Source organism: Sabethes cyaneus, chromosome 2 (genome assembly GCF_943734655.1).
Source record: "Sabethes cyaneus chromosome 2, idSabCyanKW18_F2, whole genome shotgun sequence".
Classification (NCBI taxonomy): domain Eukaryota; kingdom Metazoa; phylum Arthropoda; class Insecta; order Diptera; family Culicidae; genus Sabethes; species Sabethes cyaneus.
In genome coordinates, this window is record NC_071354.1 from 190,865,865 (window position 1) to 190,875,576 (window position 9,712).

Consider the following 9,712-nt stretch of genomic DNA (forward strand, 5'->3'; position numbering starts at 1 on the left):
GTGGTTCAAAACCTGGTTCCACATCTGATAAAATATGTGGTCCAAAATATCCAAAATCTGCTCCAAATTTCATAAAAATGTGGTCCAAATCTGGTTCAAACTCTGATCCAAAATATAATTCAAATCTGTTACAAAATTTGTTACAAAATCTGGAACAAAATCTGGAACAAAATTTGATAAAAATTGCGGTCCGCAATCTAGTCCACGTTCAAAATATGATCTAGGACTAAGATTTGTTTCAAACCCTGATCCAAAATCTGGTTAGTGGTTTAAGATCTAATCAAAAATGTGGCACAAAATCTGGGGGTCAGCTCCAGAATCTGGATGCAAATTTGATTCAAAATCTGGGTCAAAAAATGAGGTCTAAAATAAGAACAAAAATGTGGTTCTAAATCTGCTCCTGAATCTGATGCAGGTTCAGCCCAGGCCTGGATTTGATCCAAAATCTGGTAAAAAATTTGATCAAAAACAAAAGTTTGTAAAAAAGTAGGTCCGCAATAGTCTAAAACACTGATGGTCAAACAGCGGGCCTTATGCGACCCTTTGATCCATGTGGCCTGTAGACTAATTTGAAGGATTGTGGAGAGGAATTATAAGTTAAGTTTTATGACTGAGTGCGCGACGCGCCGTGTCTCATGCGTGTTATAGAGCTGAATGCTTTCCAGTATAAATGCTGTAGGAAGTCCTGAATTCATGAAGAGAGCAAATTTGACCCCCGCCAGGTCAAAACCTGGCACCACTGGTCTAAAATAAGGTCTAGCTCCGGAATCTGGTTCAAAACCTGATTCAAAATCTGGTTGCTGGTTTAAAAACTGATCAAAAATTTGTAACCCAAATTTTGCTCTGGGTCCAAAATCTGACCCAAAGAAACTGACCAAAATTGTGGTCCAAAATCTGGTTAATAACCTGGTCCAGTTCCAGAATATGGTCAAAATTGAATTCAAAATCTGGTTCGAAATCTGATAAAAAATATGTTCGGTTCCAAATCCTGTTCCAAAATCTGGTTTTGGTCTAGAAGGTAGTCCAATATTTGGTCCAATATCTGATTCAGTCACGGCGTAGTGATTAGCATTTACGCCTCTCACGCCCGGGTTCAAATCCCAGCCCCGTAGAGGTCACAAATGACATAAGCTGTTAAAGTGACAATAATCTAACAAAAAAAAATGTGATCAAAAATGTTCAGAATTTAGTCCAAGTTTAGAATCTGGTTGAGGGTTTAAAATCTTATCAAAGAACACAGATTTAAGAAAGGAGGGAGCGTTAAATCGGGTTTTTGCCAAGTGCGCCACAATGTCATGGTACGGCTCTGGGTTCAGACGGGCGCCAGCTCCGGCTCCATTCTAATAAATTCCGTCCGATGGCCTTTGTAACTTCACCTACCTTTACGCCACTTTTTTCCTGTTAGTCACACCGACAAAGATGCTTTCCCGTCGCCGCCATCTTTGCTGTGTAGACTCATCACTGCGACCAGTATCATTGGTCTATTATGGTATCGCTCGGGTGTTTGCTGTATAATATGTGCTTCATGTTTTGCTATAAGCGCTATTGAATAAACGCTTATTAAATTTTATGTGTGCTTGTGAGTAGTGGGGTTTTGCTTCCTTCAATACTGCTAGCTCTACTTTACCCACCTTGCTCCTCAATGCCAGTACTGTCTCCAATTACAGCCATCCCTGGCGAAGCTGACCAGTTCATTCAACTAGAAGAGTGACTTTTTGCACTGTCAAGAGTGGTTTAATGGGGTCATAGAATTCAGCATGAAGAAAGATAGTGAGGGGCCTGAGAATAAACATGCTAAAGTCACTTGTCGTCGAATGACCTGATCCTACTAAAATTCGAATCCAAGACCACTCACTTGTCAAAGCAAATTCGGTGTGGCTACAGAGCCCCTCCCCCCTAATTCTCTACCTTGGTGACATTTAGGTGTTCGTCGAGGAGCTATTTCCACCATTCGGTTATCTCATGATCAGCTATTAGGATAGTCACTGCACAAAATTTTTGCGGGATGTGTTCAGTTCCTGGTAGAGTTTTTACGTTTTCTGAAAATGAAGTAGCTGCTTCAACTCTCCCAACTCTCCCAACTCTAGGCAACGCTTCTTCTCCTGGAAGATTTGGGTTCGCTGCATGTTCTGACAAGTGGCACTGCGTAGTAACCTTCTTATCCTTCACCCAAATACATTCATCATCATATAGTGCTCACTACTACGCAGTCAAGGACTGTTTTAATGGTGTTCCAGCAATTCTTTAAAAGGGCTTCCTTCAATTCGTCCCCTTTTGGCAGTGCAGCTTCGGGTTAATGCGCGAAGTTTACTGCGACATCTGACAGCTTCAGCTGTGTGAGACTTAACTGAGGCAGGCCTACGTACGGAATGCTGTTTAATACGGAGAATTTTGAGAGCATCTTTACAATCACTAGGTAGTGGTCCGAGTTAACGTTGATCTGGTTACCTCCAGGTGTGCCTGTGTAGAAGTTTGTAAGAAAGAAGGCACTATGTACGACAAAGTCGATAAATTGCTGGGTTCATTTCTTCGGTCAATTGGTGTGCGCTGCAGTTTGTATTCTACCTTACTTACTCACTTACTTACTTACTTATTCAGCCGAGAGCCGGGGTGGCTCTTGCCGTATCAAGAATTCCTCTCCATTGTACTCGGTCCTGGGCTACTCGTCGCCAATTCGTTGCGCGTCTCGACACACGCAAGTCGGCTTCAACCTGGTCGAGCAATTTAGCACGTTGAGCCCCTCTATTTCTGGTGCCGGTGGGGTTCTTGAAGAGAACTGATTTCACTACACAGTCGTCCGGCATCCTTGCGATGTGGCCGGCCCACCGCACCGTAGTCTCCCAACTTTCGCCAGGTGTACGATGGGAATCTCTCCAAGCAGTGCCTGTAGCTTGTGGTTCATACGTCTCAGCCATTCTCCGATTTCCGTCTGTACTCCGCCACAAATAGTCCACAACACCTTTCGTTCGAAAACGGCAAGTGCACGTATGTCTTCCGTAAGTAAAGTTACTGTCTCAAGTCCGTAGAGGACTACCGGTCTGATTAGCGTTTTGTACATCGTTAGCTTTGGGCGGCGGCGTATGCTCCTTGATCGAAACGTCTTGCGATGGGAAAAGTAGGCTCAATTTCCAGCTTGAATACGTCGTTGGATCTCCTTACTCGTATCATTGTCGGCGGTGACCAGAGATCCCAAATATACGAACTCATCAACCACTTCCAGTTCATCGCCGTCAATAGTCACTGTCCGTGGGAGGCAAATGTTACTATCTCGGGAGCCTCTTCCTACCATATATTTGGTTTTCAACGCATTAATTTGCAACCCTATCCTTCTAGCCTCCGTTTTTAATCTGGCGTAGATTACCTCCGCCGTCACACGGTTTCTAGTAATGATGTCGAGGTCGTCTGCAAAGGCTAGGAGTTGGCTACTCTTACTGAAGATCGTTCCCCTCGTTTCAATGCCCGCTCGCCGGATCACACCTTCAATAGCGATATTGAATAACATACAGGACAGTCCATCCCCTTGCCGTAACCCTCTGCGCGATTCGAAAGGGCTTGAGAGCGCACGTAGCGCATCACTCGTTCCAGAGTAGCTTTGATCAGCCGCGTCAGTTTGTCCGGAAAACCGTACTCGTGCATTATCTGCCATAGCTGTTCGCGTTCAACGGTATCGTATGCTGCTCTGAAATCCACGAAAATATGATGCGTGGGCACGTTGTACTCTCGACATTTCTGAAGGATTTGTCGGAGAGTAAAAATTTGATCCGTAGTAGCACGGGCCCCCATAAAGCCCGCCTGATACTGCCCTACGAATTCTCTTGCTATTGGGGATAGACGACGCAACAAAATCTGGGAAAGCACCTTGTAGGCGGCGTTGACCAGCGTAATGCCGCGGTAGTTACAGCAGTCTAGCCGGTCGCCCTTTTTGTAGATGGGACAGACTACACCTTCCATCCACTCCTCCGGTAGTTTCTCTTCTTCCCAAATCCTTGAAATTAGCCAGTGAAGTGCCGTTACTAGCGGTTCTTGGCCATTTTTGAAGAGTTCTGCCGGGAGTCGATCCTTCCCGGCGGCTCTATTATTCTTCAGCAGACCGATTTCTCTTCGGATCTCTTCGAGATCGTGAGCCGGTACGCTGTTGTCGTTTGTAGATACTTCGAGGTTAACTTCCATTGCGTCTCCTGTTGCTATATCGCCGTTGAGGTGTTCATCGAAGAACTGCTTCCACCTGTCGACCACCTCGCGCTCGTTTGTGATAAGATCCCCTTCCTCGTCCCTACACATGTCAGGATTTGGTGTGTGGGCCTTGCGAGTTTGGTTCACCTTCTCGTAAAACTTGCGGGTATCATTAGCCCACTTGTATTAGCAACTTGTATTCTACCTCCTGGCCCCCAATAACGATTTTGATATCACATTTTGGGCAGTTGTCATGTTCACGCTTCAATTGTGCGTAGAATTTCTCCATCATCGAAGCTTGTGAAGTAAGGGCTGCGCACGTTAACAATGCTTATGGTGATGAATCGACCCTTGATTCTCAACCTGCCGATTAGATGACTAATTGTACACTACTCAATCTCCTGACTTGATCATCACTATGAATGTTGAATCCAGTAAGAAGGTTTCACCGTAACTCTGGTAGATGCTATGATCATGCCTGCACGTACGTATCGTTGAGCTCTACCAGCAAAGCTACGACGTCGAGTTTGCGGGCTCTTCCTTACGTCGGAGAACACTCGGGTGCTTCCTTGGAAATTGTGATATCGGCAGTTCCACATCCTGAGTTTCCAATCCAAGTCACATTAATCTAGACCATGGGTCGGTGGTGCATATCGGCATATCGGCTGTAAGCAATTGGATGCAATCAACCTGCCGTGTAGCGTTCTTCAAGGAAGCAACATTGGGTTTTTTTCTAAACTCACTCTTCATTAATGATGTTTCGCACTTTATCGTGAAAAATACGTGAACTATGCCAAAAACATAATTATTTACTTTCCTTGTGTCCATGCTATGGTAAAAATTGAGCAATAAGGACTTTCAGGCAATGTTCGAACTTTGATCTCATCAACCTTACTGTCAAACATTGGTACTCAACCAGCAATTAAAGTTCATTAGTAGGTAATGTACAAAATGTGTTGTGATTATGCTATACTTAATTATATTTTTACAATCATTGGTACAGTCGTTGGAAATTGACAGATTAGCAGAAATAACACAACTGGTAACAACTTCACCCACACCATCGATTCATCGTGGTAGCCCGAGTGCATACCATCAAACAAATAAATGAGATCAAGCTTGTATTTCATTCCATCTAAATCAGCCGCTTTTCACAGCAGCAATCAATTCACCGTGAACCGAACATCTAATCAATTTCCCGCGCTTGCTGCTGGTAATTGCCTTGCTGCGGAAACAAACAATTAGACACATTTCAAATTAACACACAAATCCGCGCGTCCACATCGGCATGCTCCTAATGAGCCGGCACTCGATCGGATACGGAACCCGAACGGAACGCCAACGGAACGGGTAGCGCGTTTGAAAAATCACTCCGCACAAGAAAGCTCGACAAGATTGCACCGCCAGATGTCGACAGCGCAAGATTAGACCGAAACCCATTTATCACCACATCCGCTGCCGCCGCCGCGTCGATCGGCCACGGGGTTTTCACCGCGGAACGACGACGACGGTGTGCGGTTCGCCGAGCCGGTCGACTAATGGCTCAGTTAGCGTGGAAAATAAATCGATTCTTTCTCGTGCACTTCATCTTCGGCAACGCGCGTCGTTGGCAGCTCCGGGATTTTCTTTGGCTTGAAAGCACTTGAAGTTCAATCTCAAAATGTACGACGTTTGCCGGCACGCTGATCTCTCAACTAATGAAAATTGAAGCTTCCGTCGGAAGTTGTGTAACGCGGTGGCTAAATAAACGCTTAAACTTTCATACTGCAATTGAAGGTGGGAATAAAAGTTTGTTCAAACAATTAAATATCAACCGTACCATACCGGGTTTCAAGTACTGGTTAAGAATGATTACTTAAAGATCACAGTCTCTTTTAATTAAGTCAATTAGTTTCTAGTTCCAAGTTCTTTTGCAACTGTGTCGAAGCTCTTCCTCACCTAGCGCGTTTCGGCCCACAACATAAAAGTTGCCAACAGAAAGTTTCCGAATCAACCGGGAAAAGCAAAGTTTTCTGTAAACAAATTATTAATGCAGGTCCAGTTGTGGCGTGGCGAGTAACTATAGTAGATACGTTCGAGTTCCTGGATAAGCCCTCTCACTAGCCGTAGGATGGTGAATCATGCCTCTCCCTCTCTCCTTATCTGCTAATGAAACAAAGAAGCTCAATCTCTTAGCGAACTTCCATCGGTTTTTCTCTTCTATACTGCCTAGCAGTCAACCGCCGATAACCAGACAACAAATTTAATTGCGACTAATCAATATTGACGAGCAGCAACTTCGTTCAATCGTACTGAGTTAGAGTTACGTTAGTAGTGAACACAAAGGCACACTGAACCCGCCATGCAATGAGAAAATGAGTAGGAAAGCGTCGTTAGAGTTTTTCACTTGTGCGATGTATTATATTAGTGCACAGAACGTTAGATAAATCACTGAATCAAAGCATGTTTATTTATGAAACGGATAAAAAAATGTTGATGAACAGAACAGCTGCAAAATCAAATCAACAAATCAAAAGTGTGATAAATAATGGCGAAGAAAAATTTAGAAAAATCCTACAGAAGTCTCCTAAGTACTGTAAAAAGGTAATTATTCTTTAAAGAAAAATTGTAAAGAACCGAAAATCGAATAGAAAAATTTAAATCTAAGAGAATAGAGAATCACTAGCAAATAAGATAGTTTATTTCATTTTTTCAGATAAACGTACACCCTGAAAAAAGTTAAATTCATTGTAACTTCCCTTGAAAACCATCACCAGTTCCAGTCCTGTTGCTATTTTTTTTCTGGTCTTTAAACGCGGTTGTTAAATCCTTGAGTCGATACTGAAATACTTTCTCCGATATTAAATGCGCACTCACTTTAAGAGGAAACAGATGATCCACTCCGCCTCATTCCAGCCAACAAGCCGGCAGTTGGCAGGCCCCACAAGCCCCCACGAAAATCCTCAAACGAACATGATTTCGACGAACTCGCGCCACTCCACCCCAATATCAGGGAACAAACCAATTTACTGTACTGTACACTCCGCAATGCAAATTTGCTCAGCATTCATTAGGATTTATGAAGAAAAGTTTAGGCTGTTTACTTCGAGGATTTAAAAATGAACGTAATCTCCGTTACACATCGCTTCTCCACTCGGGATTTTGTGTTTTTTTCTTTTTTTTTTCTTCCAGAGGAAGCAGAAGAAACATAACCATCAATTTCGAAATGGAAAACATCATCACAACGCCCGAGGCGTCAGGTAGTCCCAGAACGAGAAAGGCACATGTTTGATCTGACAGTTAAGTTGATTTGTTTTTTCATGGTTTTTGGTATTTGCCGAGCAACAGAAAGTTTTTGCTGCTTTTTTTTTAATAAATACACCCATATGGTAGAAGGAAGAAAAAAAAACTGTCGGCCTTGAAGAGCTACGCACGATCCCCCTACCGGGATGGATTGTTTTCGTTTTTAAAATATTTTACTTCTCTTTAAGAAGCATTCAAAAACATTGGTTTTGCTTACTTTGTGGACTGAAATTTCAAAAATCATCGGTCATTTACTTATCGTATGTGTAAATACTAATAATGATTTTCTTTATTGCATCTGCTTATCAATTGTAAAACGTCATTTTAGGGATGATTTTGCGGTTTGGTAACTAAAACAACTAAACCCAATCGACACGGATTTATCCTAGAACGTTCTCTTTGTACTAACATTTTGCATTTTACGTCGATTTGCATCTTGCATATAGAGCAGAATATAGTAGAACATAGTGCATCGCTATATGGGGGCATCCATAAAGTACGTCACGCATTTAGGGGGGAGGGGGGGTTGACCTAATCGTGACGATTTGTGACGTAGGGGGGAGGGGGGGTATGAAGTTATGTGACGTCACATGAAAAAAAAAATCAAACGGAAAATTTATTCGGGAAATTATAATTTAGCCTTCATTTGAAGATACAACTATTGAAGGCTTCTATAAAATTAACGTACTGATAGATTTTAAAACAAATAGTTAAATTTTTTGAATGAACACTTTTTTGAACATATATGTGTGAACAGGACTCATTTATTCTATGTAGTATGAACTCTCCATTGAGGCTTTACAGAATATGCAGTACACCGCTGAAGAGCTGCTTGAGTACCGTCCTGCCTAAAAGGTTTTTGCAACCGCAAATAGCAGTCGCACAAACTCCTGAAGGGTTACGGGATGCTACCAGAGACCCACGGCAATGTTTTCCCTTGATATTCGTGCTGAACTCAATCGATGAACAAAAACTCATACCGAAGTTCCACGGCTGCTTTTAAGGTTTTTCGGTATAATTTATACTGCCCCTCACTCAAAAGCTCTCTGAAGGATAGGGTTTAAGCCACTTGCGGATTAAATTTCGCATCTAAGGTAGTGTTGAATGATTACACGATTGAAGAAGTACACAAAATGACAAAGTCCCTCAGAAAAGTTATTCCAAGGCGTGTTGCTGCAAGGCGTCAGCTGGAAGTCCTGATTCTTTCAACTAGATCAGACGAATTTGAGTGGATGAATGTAAAGGGCGTAGATATGCGCTAAACATTAATCGACGGCACATCAGCGACTTCTGAAGCATATCCGATTGCAGCAATTGAAGATCATCTTCAAAATCCGTGAATCGATGACTTATAAGCTCGAAAATTTTCCTTTTTTTATTTGCTGATATTCATTTGATAGCTTTAAATAAAAAGGTTGGAATGAATATTTAATTTTTTTGTTGTGAAGGGGGGGGGGGATTGCCGTTACGTGACGTACTTTTTCAGGGGGGGTCACGAATGTGTGACGAAATGTGACAAGGGGGGGAGGGGGGGTTGATTTTGGTCAAAATTTGCGTGACGTACTAAATGGATGTCGCCTATTTTGTTGAGCTGTTAACTTCCCACTTGAACTATCTAACACAACACGTACAGCTTAAGTCATACATTTCCATACTTTTCCAGATTCATTAACCATTCGGGTACCGCCCAGTTAGTTCCGGAGTACGATGCTGGCCTAACAAGCCAGTCGTCGTATGTTCCAATCTCGGCTGTACGGTGCCGCTAAAGAGTTAAGAGGATCTTTACACTAAGGCTTGTTCGCGACAAAATTTGGACACCCCTAAACACACACAGCTTCGGAAATACATTAACAATGAGTGAAATATTTCGAAGAGTGGTAGACGTATGTCTGTTCTTTCTGAAAACATAACACTTGTTTATAGTACAAGCGCTCAGCGTAAAATGGCGTCGAAAGAAGAGCAGGTGCGAAAAGCAATTGTGTGCGGAAGCAATGAAAACCCGGATCTCTCGTTAAGAAAACTTGCCAAAAAGCTTAGATTTCCTCCAAGCACTGTTCACAGTGTTTTAAAATCGTTCGATACTCGCTTGACAACAGCTAGCAAGAAGGGAAGTGGAACAAAAACCTACCCCGTAACAAAGTGACAGTTATTAACAGTTTCCCATAACACCCGCCAGTGTCAAAAATGTCGCGACGATCGTTTTTACGTGCCGTTCAAAATTGACGCACCTTCGATTTCCAAAGGAAATGTTAATTTT